Source organism: Anabrus simplex, chromosome 4, assembly GCF_040414725.1.
Source record: "Anabrus simplex isolate iqAnaSimp1 chromosome 4, ASM4041472v1, whole genome shotgun sequence".
In the NCBI taxonomy this organism is placed as follows: Eukaryota; Metazoa; Arthropoda; class Insecta; order Orthoptera; family Tettigoniidae; genus Anabrus; species Anabrus simplex.
The window spans coordinates 171,195,109-171,211,625 of record NC_090268.1 but is presented as its reverse complement, the minus strand read 5'-3'; positions in this window follow the sequence as shown (position 1 = coordinate 171,211,625).

Sequence of the window (16,517 nt, the reverse complement as noted above, 5' to 3'; positions counted from 1 at the left end):
TATCAAGCTGAAGTCAAGTGTCTTGGCCGGTGCATTCAGAGAATTAAACTTACGGCGCGCTTCCTGGTAGGAAAGACCATCCAGAGTCTTGATCTCCTGGATCTTCTTCTCACTCAGATAGGTCTACAGTTACGATCTCGAGGAGAACGGAGACCAGAGCAGTTAGTGCACTTGTACGGAGGTGTGCACTCCTTCGCGCCGTGAGCTACTTTCCCACATGTACCACACACAGACTGATTCGAACAACGAGATACCATGTGTCTAAATCTCTGATATTTGATGATGATGTTTGTTGTTTAAAGGGGCCTAACATCAAGGTTATCGGCCCCTAATGGTACGAAATGAAAGAACAAAAATGTCAAATTCATCCACTGACCAAAAAAATAAGAATGACATGAAGAATGAATGGATGGACATGAACCCAACAAAGAAAAAAAAAGGAAACAAACAAAATACAGTGGATCAGATTCAAACAAAGATCATACATAATTGATTACTGACCAAGGGACCACTCATAAAGCACGATGATGTTTGATGTCGAAAGGGGTGCAAACTCCACACCTAAGGCCCCACAGAATGGTACATGTCGCGAGTAAAGTAGAACCATGGTACTGGCATGTTGGGGTACTAATCAAAAGTAGCGAAACTCACAGTGTTCCACACAAGACGGTACTACTCACAAGTAATGTACTTCGTACAGGTAACGCAGACCTATGGTGTTTCGCACACAATGGCGCCACTCATAGCCAACGCAAACCAATGAGTTTCCTCACCTAGGTGTACTAGGCACGGATGCCGGTCCCACGGGCCCCGTGGTGTTCCTCACATAGTGGATACTAATCAAAGGCAACGCAGACCCACGGTGTCGCTCATATAGTGGTACAACTCACAGGCTACTACCAGACCCGCGGTGGTGCTCACATGGGTACGACGCACGGGTACTCGAAAACCCACAGGGGAACCAACTCTCTGCTGCTACTAATCACAAACCCATTTCGCACCGAACATAGTGGTACAACTCGCAAGTACAGGCAACCCATGGTGTTCCCCGCGTGATGGTACGAATCAAAAGTAGTTTCATGGTTCTAATTCAATCATCCATTGGTCGCCCCTTTTAGTCGCCTCTCACGACAGGCAGGGGATAACGTGGGTGTATTATTCGACAGCCTCCCCCACCCACAGGGGGTGTGTGTTTGGTCCGCGAGAGGTATTTTATTTCCCTCAAGTCCGCCGGCAAGCCGGCTAGGACCCCCCTATCCGCCACCTGGGACGCGCCATGTGGGAGTATACCTCTTCCGCTGCTACGCAGGCGTAGCAGTTTGGTGGCGCGTTGACTCTGGTTACTAATACAATATGAGCGACACCGTGGGTCTTCGTTGCCTATGTTTAGTACCCAGTATGTGAGGAACACCACGGGAATACCGGCGCCCGTGATTAGTACACCTAGATGGGGAACACTATGGGTTTGCGTTGCCTATGAGTGGCGACATTATGTGAGAAATACCAGCGGTCTGCGTTACCTGTACGATGTACTATACTTGTGAGTAGTACCATAAAGTTTGGAACACCGTGAGTTTACGCTACCTTTGATTAGTACCGCAACTTGTGAAATACTATGGATCTGCTTTACTAGCGGTAAGTGCCATTATGCGGGACCGTTGACATGGATATTGAACCCCTTAGACAAGAATCACCGAACCAGGATTGTGCTTTTGAAGCAGCCCCTTGGTCAATAATATTGTTTCTGGGATTCTGCGGCACTGCGGGTCAGATCCACTGATTGTTTTAAATCCATATTCATTCTTCATCAATATTGTTAGAATCCTGGTCAGTGGATGAATTTTGTAATTTTAAATTGCATTTCGTCTCATTTCATACCACAGGAGCCGATGATCTCGATGTTAGGCCCCTTTAAACAACAATCATCATCATCATCGTCCTTCCTCCAGTCACCCGCAATAGCATGTACCCCATAGCGTGTACAGAGCACTAAGTGAAAATAAATAAAAGTAATTAATAATGTACCGGGCGGTACACCTCCGCGACGCTAGTTCAAATCTTGCGCCAATTGAAACTCCTCTACAGGAGAAACTCTGAACTTGAAAATCTGTACTAACTCAACGGTTATTCAGAAGATGTCACTACTGTAAATTTTGTAATTTTGAAGTGTTCTGAACTGTGTCTATTTCGATTTGTGTTTGTTTGCTCCGTATCAAGAAGTTTTGACATTCTCTAACAGATGTCTCTACCAAAAACTATGATAACGCACTCTGGTGCAATGGAATGAACTCCCTTGCAGAAATTTTGTATGCTTAAGTTTTGCCTCTACTAAATTTTGTTCTGTGGTTTGTGGGTTGGCAATATTAATCCTTTCTTTCCGCCAGTTTTGAACTCACCCAATCCCGAATTTCTGTAATTAAGTTTCCACCAATCATAGCTTTCTTCAAATTTTCATGTGTAATGCTTAGTCTACCAATAAAGTCGGGTGGGTGTGTCTACTCATTCTTGAAAGGTCTCGAATTTTCCACGAGGGTATAAAAACTGCTGATTCTCTTGTCTCGGGGCCACTAGTATAACATCTACTCTGTGTGTGTGTATATGTAGCAGGGGGGCGAGAAGCGCCTCGTTCTTCGGGCAGCGACTCTTCTACAAGGTAATGGCCTTTTAACTTCTTTATTTTGTTTCGCTAGCTCAGCAGTTTAACTCTCGGAGAAGGTTCGAAACCTTTAATATGTAATCCATCTCCTTAAAATGTAAATCCCTTTTTCTGTCTATGTAATACCTACTATTTCTTGAACTGTAATTCGGGGATAGAGAGTGCTTCACCCTCTCGAACTCCCCTTCATTTTGAAATTGAGGTGACTACGCTTTTCTAACCGTTTCTACTCTTCCTTAAAGTGTTTAAATCTTTCAGACGAGTCACCTCCTTAGCTTGGGACTAGCCCCTGTATATCGGCCTAGAGCCACCTAGGTTTTAATATGTAGAGTTAGGAGTGCAAATTTACGCCTCCACCCCCTTTGCTTTGGGCCAGTAACTTAACTTGATGTTTTGTTTTCTTCATGCGAAGGCCCCGTAGGTTGGGTATTAATTACCCCTGATTCCTTGTGTGCCTTAAGGGCAGATAGAAGTGAAGTTTGTTGTAGCCTTTGATAGGCTTGTAAAATTGAGAGCGGGACTGCTCTTTTCCTTAACATTGTAATTAGGAGCAAGTGCTCCTTGGCATGACGGGGTTTTCTGCCCCTTTGTTCATTTTTGTACCTTGGTAAAGTTGGGCTAATCGCTCAAGGATTGTGATTGTGGGGCTCGAAGCCCAAAACATGGTAAAAAACCCCTTAACGGGAAAAATTATTTTGTACCTGCCTTTCGTTGTTATTTCACCTAGTGGGAAATTGTTGAATGTTGTTATCTGTTATTTGTTGATTTTGAAAAGAAAATATAACCTTTGTTAAAGTTTTAAATTAACTTTAATTCTGTAGTTGAGACCTATTCCAGCCTGCACCTTCTTTCACCTCTGCTGTTCCACAGAGACCTCTGGCAATCTGCTGTGCGGGGACCTGTGTTGTCAGGCGGATACTACTGCCCGGGTACATGACACTCCCACTCCCCGCTTCCTCGGTGGTCACTGACATGGGCTTTCGATCGTAGTCGCACACGTAGGAGCTCCATCTCCGAGCAGCACGCACATCAAAATTTGGAAATGGTCTACAAATGACCCTCAGAAAAACATTAAAAAATAAAGAGGGGACCAAGGCCACATGACCCTTTTAGTCGCCTTCTACGACAGGCAGGGACTACCTGTAAATGTATTCAACGCCTCCCATCCACAGGAGGTCCAACACATTACACCAAACCGCAATCCATGTCCGCGCCTAGGTCACCCCTTTTAGTCACCTCTTACGATAGGCAGGGGATACCGCAGGTGTATTCTACATTTGTGCGTCCCCCTCCCGCAGGGGGTAGTGTGTTTGGTCCGCGAGAGGTATTTTATTTCCCTCCAAGTCCGCCGGCAAGCCGGAGCTTAAACGAGGTAAGGAATATAGCATGCATACCTGCCAACTTTTACGCTTTGTCCGTAAAATTTACGGAAATTGCTGCAATTTGCGGTTTTACGGATGGACGATGTCATTTTACGACTTCGCGGACAAAAACTTGAAACGTTAACATTAGATAATCGCTCCACTTCCGTACAGTCGGTTGTTTGCGTGGGTCGAAGCACGCTCGGTTTTGGCAATACCGACTACAATATATCGTAGTCTGCCTTGGTCGAAGGTGATGATGATGATTGATGAGTGTTGTTTAAAGGGGCCTAACATCTAGGTCATCGGCCCCTAATGGTACGAAATAGGACGAAATGAAATGACATATTAAAAGTCTAAAATTCTCCACTGACCAGAATTCAAAAATGTGACAACGACGAATGAATGGATGGACATGAATTTAAAACAATCAGTGGTTGCGACCCGCAATGTCGCACAGGCACATAAACGGACGTGACAATATCGTATTACTGACCAAGGAACTACTGCTATAGCATAACACTGAATCGATTATGCGTGCAGTCAAAAGGGGGTCCTAAATCGAAGTTATCGGCCCCTCATAACGGTACTGATCGCTATCAAAATAGAACCATGGTAGCTGTCCTGTTACGGTACTAATCAAAAGTAGCAGAGACTTGCGGCATTCCACACATTATTGTACTACTCAGAGCATATGAAATTCGACATTTAATACAGACCTATGTTTTCCCACCTTGCGGCGCCATTTACAGGCAACGCAAACCTATGGTGTTCATCACAGAAGAGTACTAACCACAGGGACCTCTCCCTATCCCGTGGTGTTCCTCATATAGTGGGTACTAATCATAGGCAAGGCAGAACCATGGTAGCTATCATCCCATGGTCCTGCTCATATGGTGGTACTATTCACAGGTACTGCAAAAGCCGACCGCGTGGTGCTCCTGTGTGCTACTAATCACAAACCAATTTCGTACCCAATTTAGTGGTACTACGCACAAGTAAAAGCAACCCTTGGTGTTCCCCGCGTGATGGCACGAATCAAAAGCAGTTTCATGGTTCCAAATTAAACAGCCCTTGGTCGCCCCTTTTAGTCGCCTCTCACGACAGGCAGGGGATACCGTGGGTGTATTATTCGTCTGCCTCCCCCACCCACAGGGGGTGTGTGTTTGGTCCGCGAGAGGTATTTTATTTCCCTCAAGTCCGCCGGCAAGCCGGTTAGGACCCCCCTATCCGCCACCTGGGACGCGCCACGTGGGAGTATCACCTCTCCCCCTGCTACGCCTGCGTAGCAAGTTCGTGGCTTGGTCGAAGGCAAGTCCACGATAGTCGATAACTCATTCTTTAATATGATTGGCATTTTTAATCGTGTGATGTTTGTGTCGTTGTTGGAATTGAATTTAAAGTCGAGATAACAGTTCTTCCTTGTGAATCTTAGGTGTCGACAGGCTCTGTTCCGCAAATTCTTTGTTTCGCTCCGTTCGTTGGATTGTGAAGTGAAATGTCTGAGAGTTATAGGCTGCTCTTTCCCTTTTCTTAATAATTTTTAATACAAACCATTATGATGCTCCGTTCGCTTGTGATTGAACCCATATTTTTTGACCACGTGATTGTTGTTCTTTGGTGGCCTTTTGAGGATATGACATATTTTAATGAAGGGTTCGATGTTTTGTGTTATAACTTCGTGCTTCGCAGTTTCCTGTATTCGTTGGACTAATTACACTCACTCCAATGCCTGGGTATACCGCTATTAGCGAAGCCCCTTAAATTACAATGAAGAAGAATAATTAAATTCGTTCCACGTGTGTATGTTTTTTTACCATGTGCACATTATTCACGAGGTTGGCGTCGTGTCCATTTAATCTTTTAAGGCTTTGTGTGCTTTGCCATGTTTTAATGAAGTGTTTGACTGCCTTGAGTGTTTGTTATAATTTTATGTGACTTTTAGTGATCGATGTTTGAATGGATATAGATACATTTTTTTCTCGGACATTTTCATACGCTACAGTGGGGTGCCAAATTAATATACTCACTAGACGCTTAAACTGGTTTTAATGTTTAGTTATATTTTCCCTCTTCTAGCTCAATAATCTCAGAGTTATATTGTTTTGTTATATTGTTTTATAGCATTGTAGATGAGTATAGAATGCAATAATGTCTGTTTGACGGCATTGTAAAGCCAGTCAATAATACGAGGCACGTCCAGAAGGTAAGTTCCGTTTCAATTTATCTCCGCTCTAGCGCTGCGATCGCAGTTCCGCACGTGCACGGTAGACGCTCTGTATCAAGGAGAAGAAGCGTGTGCCATTTTGAGATCGCTGTCAGCCACGTACGCTTTGTTGTGCTTGTTTACAATGTCGGTGTTGACTGAAAATCCCGCCGCTTGTGAAATCAGATCTGTGATTCGTTTTCTGAATGCTAGGAAAGTGAAACCAATTGAAATTTGCCGGCAAATTTGCGAAGTTTACGGACAAAATGCGATAAGTGATTCAATGGTGAGAAGGTGGGTCCGACAGTTCAATGAAGGACGTAGTGACGTGCACGATGAAGAACGAAGTGGGCGTCCATGTTTGGTTACAGAAGAACTGGCTCACGCGATTGACAAGATCCGGGAAAACCGCAAGTTTATAATTAGTGCTCTCGCTATGGAATTTCCCCAAATCTCACGATCACTAATTCATGAAATTGTTACCGAAAAACTGAAATTTCGTAAACTTTGCTCACGTTGGGTACCAAAGATTCTTACTGAGCAACACAAAACAAAACGGATGGGTAGTACACTTCAGTTTTTGACCCGTTATAATGAAGGCGGCGAAGAATTTCTAACACAGATAGTCACAGGAGATGAAACTTGGGTTTCTTACGATACCCCTGAAAGTAAGCGGCAATCAATGGAATGGAGGCACACTTCATCCCCAGCAACGGTTAAGCCGAAACAAATCTTGACACCTCGAAAAATGATGTGCACAGTGTTCTGGGACTGCAAAGGCATCTTACTCATTGATTTCTTACCGCGTGGTCAAACAATGACAGCAGATGTTTATTGCGAGACACTTAGGAAATTGCGCTGCGCAATACCGAATAAGCGCCGAGGATTGCTGTCAAAAGGTGTTGTTTTCCTTCACGACAACGCACGACCACACACTGCAAATGTGACGAAAAACCTCCTACAGGGATTTGACTGGGACGTGTTTGACTATCCTCCGTACAGCCCTGACCTCGCTCCTAGCGACTTTCATCTGTTCTTACATCTCAAGTCTTTCCTTGGCGGTCAACACTTCAACAGTGACGAAGAGCTGAAAGAAAATGTTTCCAACTGGTTGAAGACACAGGCGACAAACTTCTATGAAGAAGGTATACAAAAACTTGTGCCCCGCTATGACAAATGCCTGCAAAATTTCAGCAGTTACGTGGAAAAGTATTTTAAGAGTTGTAGAATTTTGTGCAATAAATATTTTTTCTGTATCTGTACACAATTTAGTTTTATTACCAAACGGAACTTACTTTCTGGACGTACTTCGTATATTCGGTCTGTTGCTTAGTCACTAAGGTGCTAGCATTTGTGAAGTTATTTTATACGCACTGTTTTACCCTGGAAATAGGTAAGTCTTTTAATTCTTCTATTAATAAAGAGGATGTACTTCAATTATTATGAGGCATTATGTATTTTACCATAATATTATTCAAAGTATTCATAGTTTAAACAGCGAATATTCCTTCATTCTGTTTTCAGAGATGGAGAAAAGTGTTGACCTCACCTCAAGGAAAAAGGCGAGAATATCGACACTGTTAACGCACTGTCAATACAGTCAACGATATATTGCTTGCATGGAAGGAGTTTCTCAGTCCACAGTTAGGAATATAAGCAATAAACTTAAAAATTCTGGGAGTCTTGAAACAGTTCGGAAAGGTAAATGTAGTCGGAAACGCATTACATCTCCAAGAACAGACAGAATAATCAAACGAATTGCAGTGGAAAACCGAAGAAAACCAAAAAGAGTCATCAAAAACATGTTGCAGGCTAGTGGAGTGCCCCTGTCAATCCGTACTCTGCAGAAAAGATTTAATGGAATGGAGCTGAGATGTTGTAGACCTGCTAAAAACCCGAAATTGACTCCAGAAATGAAGCAAAAACGACTAGCATGGGCGAAAAAGTATCAAAACTTGACCGAGAATGACTGGAATAAGGTAAATAAACTATAACAGCACTCTTCATTCTGGTTTATAATTGTAGTCTTTTATATTTAACCAACTCTATTTCATTTCAGGTTTGCTTCTCAGATGAGACAAGTATCCATATTCTTCAAGACAAATCAGAGTTTGTGAGACGCAGAAGCCATGAGAAATTCAATGAGGATTGTATAGTTCAAATAGTCAAGCATCCTCTTTCAGTAATGGTTTGGTCTGTGATAAGTAGCAAAGGAAAAGGTCGTCTTCATATAGTGAAAGGGACTATGCGTCAGGATCAGTACAGATCTGTGTTGCAAACTCGCCTCCTTCCCCAAGTAAAGGAATGGTTTCCAGACAACCAGTATGTCTTCATGCATGATTCTGCACCATGCCACAAGGCAAAATCAGTTACTAATTATTTAAATGAGACTGGAATTCGTGTTTTGGGCTGGCCAGGGAACTCCCCCGACATGAATCCCATTGAAAATGTTTGGGAAGCTCTGAAAAAACAGATTGCGAAAGGAGATGTACCAACAAACAATATCAGATAGTTAGAAAAGCTTGTCCGAGCATGGCACAGAACACCTGAATTGGAGGATATAGCGAAGAAATGTATTTTGAGTATGCCCAGAAGAATTAAAGACTTGATTGCAGCGAAAGGTGGTCATACCAAATACTGACAATTCAGCACATGTTCTTCAAAATTTTATATTTTATTCTTTTAAATGTGATATAAATGACTTTTGTGCTTCAAAATAGATTACTAAGAACACAGGAATGTAATATAAGCTTAAGGAATTATAGAACGTTGATGACAAATGGGTAAGGTACGGTTGTATAATAAAAATGTCATATTTGCTTAGTGGGTATATTAATTTGGCACCCCGTAGGTTATCTATATATATAAAATAAGAGTTTTGTCTGTACATTGCTCAGAATTTGAAAATAATGGTATTTCTGTATCGGTCATGTCCATAGTAACAAGAAAATGCACTTTTTACTTTTCCGTAATTTCTGTCTGTCTGTCTGTCTGTCTGTCTGTATGTATGTACACGCATCACGAGAAAACGGTTGAAGAGAATTTAATGAAAATCGGTATGTGAAGTCGGGGGATGAGCCTCTACAATCTAGGCTATAAATAATTTTACTCACGCTGAGTGAAATGGTAGTTTAGGGGAAGGCCTAAAATTGAATTCTCAACTATTTATGTTATTAGTGGTCTAATGAAAATCGGTATGTGAAGTCGGGGGATGAGCCGCTACAATCTAGGCTATAAATTATTGTACTCACGCTGAGTGAAATGGTAGTTTAGGGGAAGGCCTAAAATTTAATTCTCAACTATTTATGTTATTAGTGGTCGTATTTTAAAGAAAATTGGTATGCGAAGTTGGGAAATAAATTGCTACAATCTAGGCTATCAATCATTGTATTCACGCTGAGAAAAATGGTAGTTTAGGGGAAGGCCTAAAATTTAATTCTCAAATATTGTTGTTATTAGTAGTCCTATCTTGATGAAAATCGGTATGCAAAGTCAAAAAATAAGTCGCTATAGTCTAGGATGTAAATTATTTTATTCACGCTGAGTAAAATGGTAGTTTAGGAGAAAGCCTAAAATGTAATTCTCAAATATTTCTTATTAGAGGTGTAACCGATGAATGCTACATAACTAAGGTTATATAGTATTAAATTTCCTAATATTCATGTCTTATACATTGTTACCGTACTGGCTATGATCACAAAGATATTCATGAATTTGGATTTTTGTTACCTAAGTCCATATCAGCGCAGAGTAACGAGAAAATGGGTAAACAGTATTTAATGGAAATCTGTATGTAAAGTCGGAGAATAAGAAACTACAGTTTACGGTATAAAATATACTACAAATCACAGAGTCGAAAGAAAACTAAATGTGTTGGCCTACAATATAGAAAGCTCATAATATTGATCAACAATAACATTACATTGACCATTGTTTGCCGTGATGTGCTTTGTGTCTTCTGTTGCCCCTCATCTCCGGTAGATAGGATTATTGCTGCGTACAGAGTATTTTTTATTTGATTTACGTCGCGCCGACATAGATGGCGACGATGGGATAGGAAAGGGCTAGGAGTGCCTTAGGCCTTAATTAAGGTACAGGCCCAGCATTTGATTGGCGTGAAAGTGGTAAACCACGGAAAACCATCTTCAGCGCTGCCGACAATGGGGTTCGAATCCACTATCTCTCGGATGCAAGCTCACAGCTGCTCACCGCTTACCACACGGTCAACTCGCCCAGTCGTACAGAGTGTAACAGCCTGCCTGAATATTGATGGGAAGTAGCTGGGGAGTTAGATAACTTTCTTCTTTAGCATGCCATTCCCCTGGTTTATACATTTTCTGATACTACTGGTACGTAACACACTGGATCATCATAGCATTCGGGCTATTCAATCCCTACTCTGAGGCACTGATTGGAATGAACAGTGTGAATATTTAGCGGAATAATGACAGATGAGTGTTCATGGCAATCTTCGGCCTGGTCATTCCAGCTCTGGAACTTTGGACTATTAGATTGGCACCGCAATCTAACCGAAGCACTGTTCGTTAAAAGTGATAAAACCTGCGACTTTCCATTTGATCGAGTATTTTATATGATGGCATTGCTTTTAATCGCTACATTCATACTTACGATTTTGTAATGACCTATGTTGATTTCAGTTAGGAAAACCACAAAGTCAGTCTTTCTGAGAATCCCGTAGCGAAGCACGGGTACATCAGCTAGTTATGAATAAATCCAACAAGAAACAGTACTTCCAGACATTTAAAGAATCATATTCTGTTGATTTTCCGTGCATACTAAAATCAAGAAAGGGAGAAAAATTTGCCTTTTGTACGGTATGTGGGTGTGATATTAATATTGCACATGGTGGAAGAAACGATTTAAGTAATCATGTGAAGTGCGGTAAGCGCGTAAGTTACGTTAAATCGAAGGAAGATAACAAGAAAATCAACACCTTGTTTGCCAAGTATGACAGTGACGTAATTAGGGCTGAGTGTCTGTTTACTTTCTTTTTGGTGGAACACAATGTGCCTTTAAATGCGGCTGATCATGCTGGGGCTTTATTTAAGAAGATGTTTTCCACATCAGAAGTCGCAAAGAAATACAGTTGTGGTCGCACAAAAACGGCATGCATTGTGAATAAAATGGCAAAAATGCATCATCTGAAGTTGTTAACTGCCTTCAGAATGGACCATTTTCTTTGGCAACAGATGGAAGCAATGATACGAATGCCAAGTTGTATCCTATTGTTGTTACATTCTACGATATTCCGCGGGAAAAAGTAGTGAGCACTGTGCTATTTGTACCAGCGTTAGAGGGGGGACTCAACAGGGCGAAACATAGGTAAACTGATGATATCACAGCTGAATTCTCATAACATACCAATTAAAACCTGTGTGGCTTTCTGCTCCGACAATGCTCCTGTTATGATAGGACACAAAAATGGGGTTTCAGCAGTTCTGAAGATAGTTCAACCAGGTATTGCCGTCATAGGTTGCATTTGCCACCTGATTAATCTAGCAGCTGAAAAAGGTGCTGGAAGATTACCACTTAAAGTGGATGAGATCCTTGTTGATATATTTTATTTCTGAGAGAAGAGTGTCAAAAGGAAAGAACGCCTTCAGAAATTTCAGAATTTGCACAATAAAGAGGCAAAGAAAATTCTGAAACATGTACGTACTAGGTGGTTATCTTTAGGCAGATGTTTGGATAGACTACTGGACCAGTGGGATCCGCTTCTTTCTCTCTTCAAGGAGGTAGTTGATGATGATGATGATGATTGTAGTTTAAAGGGGCCAAACATCGAGGTCATCGGCCCCTAATGGTACGAAATGAAATAGCAACAAAAATCAAAATCATCCACTGACCAGAATAAGAAAATGTGTCGAAGAATGAATGGAAGGAATGGAAAGAAACAAAAAACAATAAACAAACAAACTAAAATCAGTGGATCCGACGCACAAAAGATCATAAAGAATAGTATGACTGACCAAGGGACCACATATAAAGCAGAATCCTGAATCGAGGATGCTTCATGTCTAAAGGGGTCCAAAATCCATGTCGAAGGCCCCACAGAATGGTATATGTCGCGAGTAAAGTAGAACCATGGTATTTGTCATGTTGGGGTACTAATCAAAAGTAGCGAAGACTCACGGTGTTCCACACAAGATGGTACTACTCACAAGTATTGCACTTCGTACACTGAACGCAGACCTATGGTGTTTCTCACACAATGGCACCACTCAGAGCCAACGCAAACCGATGAGTTTCCTCACGTAGGTGTACTAGTCACGGATGCCGGTCCCACGGGCCCCGTGGTGTTCCTCACATAGTGGGTACTAATCACAGGCAACGCAGACCCATTGTGTCGCTCATATAGTGGTACAACACACAGGCTACGCCCAGACCCGCGGTGTTGCTCACATGGGTACGACGCACGGTACTGTAAACCACCAGGCCAGGCTCTTTACTGGTACTAATCACAAACCCATTTCGTACCTACTTTAGTGGTACTACTCGCAAGTACATGCAACCCATGGTGTTCCCCGCATTATGGTACGAATCAAAAGTAGATTCATGGTTCTAATTCAATCATCCCTTGGTCGCCCCTTTTAGGCGCCTCTCACGACAGGCAGGGGATACCGTGGGTGTATTATTCGTCTGCCTCCCCCACCCACAGGAGGTGTGTGTTTGGTCCGCGAGAGGTATTTTATTTCCCTCAAGTCCGCCGGCAAGCCGGTTAGTACCTCCCTATCCGCCACCTGGGACGCGCCACGTGGGAGTACCACCTCTCCCCCTGCTACGCCTGCGCAGCAGGTTCGTGGCAAGGAGGAAGTAATATTATGTAGTATCCAAAACATTTCCACAAACTTGACATCTTTCAAAATACCTAGAGTTGAACAATGTGGATCCAAAGAGTATCGGAAGAAGAGAATTCTTGATTCTGCTACTGCACATGCCCCTAAAAGAATAGCATATTCTTCCGAATGTGACAAACCCATCCTAAAAAGCGACTTCTGCTCCAACATGTGAGGAAAAATTGTTTATGTTCCTATCCTCAAACTTGAACAAGGCCTTTTGCACTTACCTTCATGTGACTATTCCTGTATTTGACAAATTCAATGTTGCCCTTCAGACTTCTTCCCCACAAGTTCACTTTTTATTAGAACTTCTAATGGATTTGGTAAAGCAGTTGTTCACCAAGTTCGTTAAGCCCAAAATTGTCAAAAGCTCCTCATTGCTTGAAGTTGAGTACAACTTGATTCAAAATCAAAGAAGTGATGATGAGTTAGTTATTGGCATTCAGATTTTGAACTTAGTGAATGATCTCCAACGTACAGATAAATCTCTTTTTTCATCAGTGAGAAACTACTTTTGTACTGCCTGTGACTACATCATCAACAAGTTTCCACTCAAGAATGATGTGTTAAAGCATGCTCAAGTTGCTAGGTTAGACAAACTTGAAGATGCACAGTTTTCTTCCATTCGTTTTTTCTTGGAAAAATCTCCTATCATGTTATGCAAGGAAGAGAATGAAACTACAGATGAGGTGGTGAATGAGCTTCAGAGGCAGTTCACAGCTCTTCAGGTAGATTAAACTTTGGTTGCAAATCAAGATGCTGCGAGTGATTCCAGTTGGGCACAAATATCAATAATTCGTGGAGCCGATGGACTTCTTAAGTATACGCGAATTTCTAGGGTAATGCTCTCTATTCTCACCATACCCCATAGCAATGCAGAATGTGAACGTGTTTTCAGCCTTGTGAAGAAAAATGGAACAGAGTTCAGGTCATCCATGTCCAATGAATCTCTGCAGTCTATTTCTGTTTTGAAGACCAGGAGATCTGGTCCCAGTTATGACAAAATAATTTCTCAAAACTTTTTGCAGGTAGCTAAAAAGGCCACAACTATGACTTTAAAGTCGAATTAGCGTGTGATTTGCAGTGTGTATTATATTTCTTCTTGCCTGTGTTACGTTAAACAAGTTTTATTGTGTAAAGCTTTTTTCGATTATCACATATCTGCTTAATTTATCAAGGATGTCCTGTTATGTAAGCTCCACGCCTGCTGCTGTTTAACATGGATTTCTTCTTGATTGTTATTTTCATCTACAAATCATTGGCCTATGATGTAGGTAAGTAGATTTGATTTCATTGAAATATTCTGTTTAAAGTATGAATTATTGTATTTTGTAGCCCAGAAGTATTATTATTTTCCTCAAGCCGGGGTATGTCGAAAATCCTTAGATTTTTCGTCACGCGTGAGTTTTACTGATAGCCCTTTTCAAAAGTTGGCAGGTATGAACATGGGAAAGCACACATTACCAGGCGGCATAGCGGAAACAGCGAAGAATGCAACGAGAGATCACAGTAACGCAGGCGATCAGGCACCTTTAAGCGAGATTCTAAGCCTTCCCAGACCGGACATCCGTACGTCAACTCCAGACGCGCACGGAGCCATCCCTATATATGTCAATGAGGAATGTGGAAAAAAAAAAAGAAATTCACAGGGTGCCACTCCCAAAACATTTCTTAGAGAGATGGAGGCGTATTTTCATGAAGGGTCCCGGAGAAGAGAAAACTGAGAACCGTGGAACGATTTTTAGGAGAATCCGCTCTGAGCTGGATGGTTGCGTTCAGATATACTTTCTCCACCTATGAAGAGTTTAAACGAGCGTTCTTGGAGAAATAGTGGAATCATAGCGTTCAGGAACAGTTAAGAATGGAAATGTGTTCAGAAAATACGCTGCCATCGGCCCAACACGTTTCGCAGAATTCTTCACAGCACAGCCAGCTAAGCCAATTAGACTGTCAACACAGCGAACCGAAAGTAATAACAGCAATCTCACGTCAGTTGCCAGCGGAAGTTTAACGTACTCTCAGAGCTGCGAACGTCAAGACGGCTGTTTAGGCTGAACTTACGTTGCGTCAACTCGATCAAACATCAGCGCACAATTTACCAAGGGTACGGCAGACTGAGCAAGTACACACTATTGATTTGACGCACGAGGAGAATTTACCACCTAGAAACGGCGGAAACGATAGAGTAATTCAGGGACGCAAACAAACATGAGAGAGACCCGGCAATCTAATTGATACAACTGTTACATGGATAACCGGAGACCGTACCGTGGAAACTACAACAATGATAGGAGGAGTGACGATGCCGATCGAGAGACAAGATTTAGGAGACTGAACCAGCAGAATAATAAACAAATAGACAGAGGATATCGACATCGGTACAGCAATTTTGGAGGTCCGAGGCGACCGTATGTGCGAGCGAACATGAGCAACGAAGGGCCGAGAAATCGTTCTTTTGAAAACGGAGCCGATAATCGCCGAAGGGAAGCGCAGCAATACGTGCAAGAATTACGGGACAAAGGTTAGGAAGGAGAACGCTGGAGAGACGTCGTACAGACCCGCCATGACATAAATGAAGTAGGGGCCATGAGCAGAGAATATCAGCGACACATGGAAGAAAAAAGAGGGCGGAACTTGAACCCTAACGCTCCGGAATACGAAGAAAATAGAGGGGGGGAGGGTGTGTAAAAAAGTCAATCGGTAGACGTAGAAGAAAACCTAAAAACGGAGGCACACAGACCATATGAGGGATGGACGATCGTTACTATAGACAGCTGGATTGTGGATCCAGAGGAGCTGATCGATGACTATATACAAATCAATCCTAGAATACTTCATAAATTGCCCGTAATATATGTACGCATAATCAATTTACGTATAGAAACATTAATTGACACAGGTGCGACAGTAAACGTAGCATAAACAGCTTTACTCACAGAATTACAATCTCGTATTCGTATCCCGGTTATACCAATCTTCAAATTGAAAGGGGCATAATTCCCGACAAGCTAACTATATGCAAGGAGCAGGCGTTCTTTGATATAGAAATTGGAGGATCTACGATGTCTGAACCATGCATAGCGTTACCCAAAATGGAATATAACTTGATACTGGGAGCAGATTTTCTTAGAGAGTACAATGCGGTCATTGATATGGGTAACAACTGCATTAAGTTTAAGACTGTACCGGGAGGTACACCGCACCGCCGCGCATTCAAATTCAGCGCCTAAATGAACTCTATTGGTAAAACAGTGAAACTGAAACTACACCAACTTAGAACTTTACCCAGGAGATGTCACCACAGAAATATGATGTAATTTTGTTATTGTGCAGTTTCCTAAACTGAGTGAATTTCTCCTTGTTTTGTTCGCCATACATCGAGAAGTTTGGACATTCTTCCACAGATAACACTACTAAAAACTATGATCACGCAC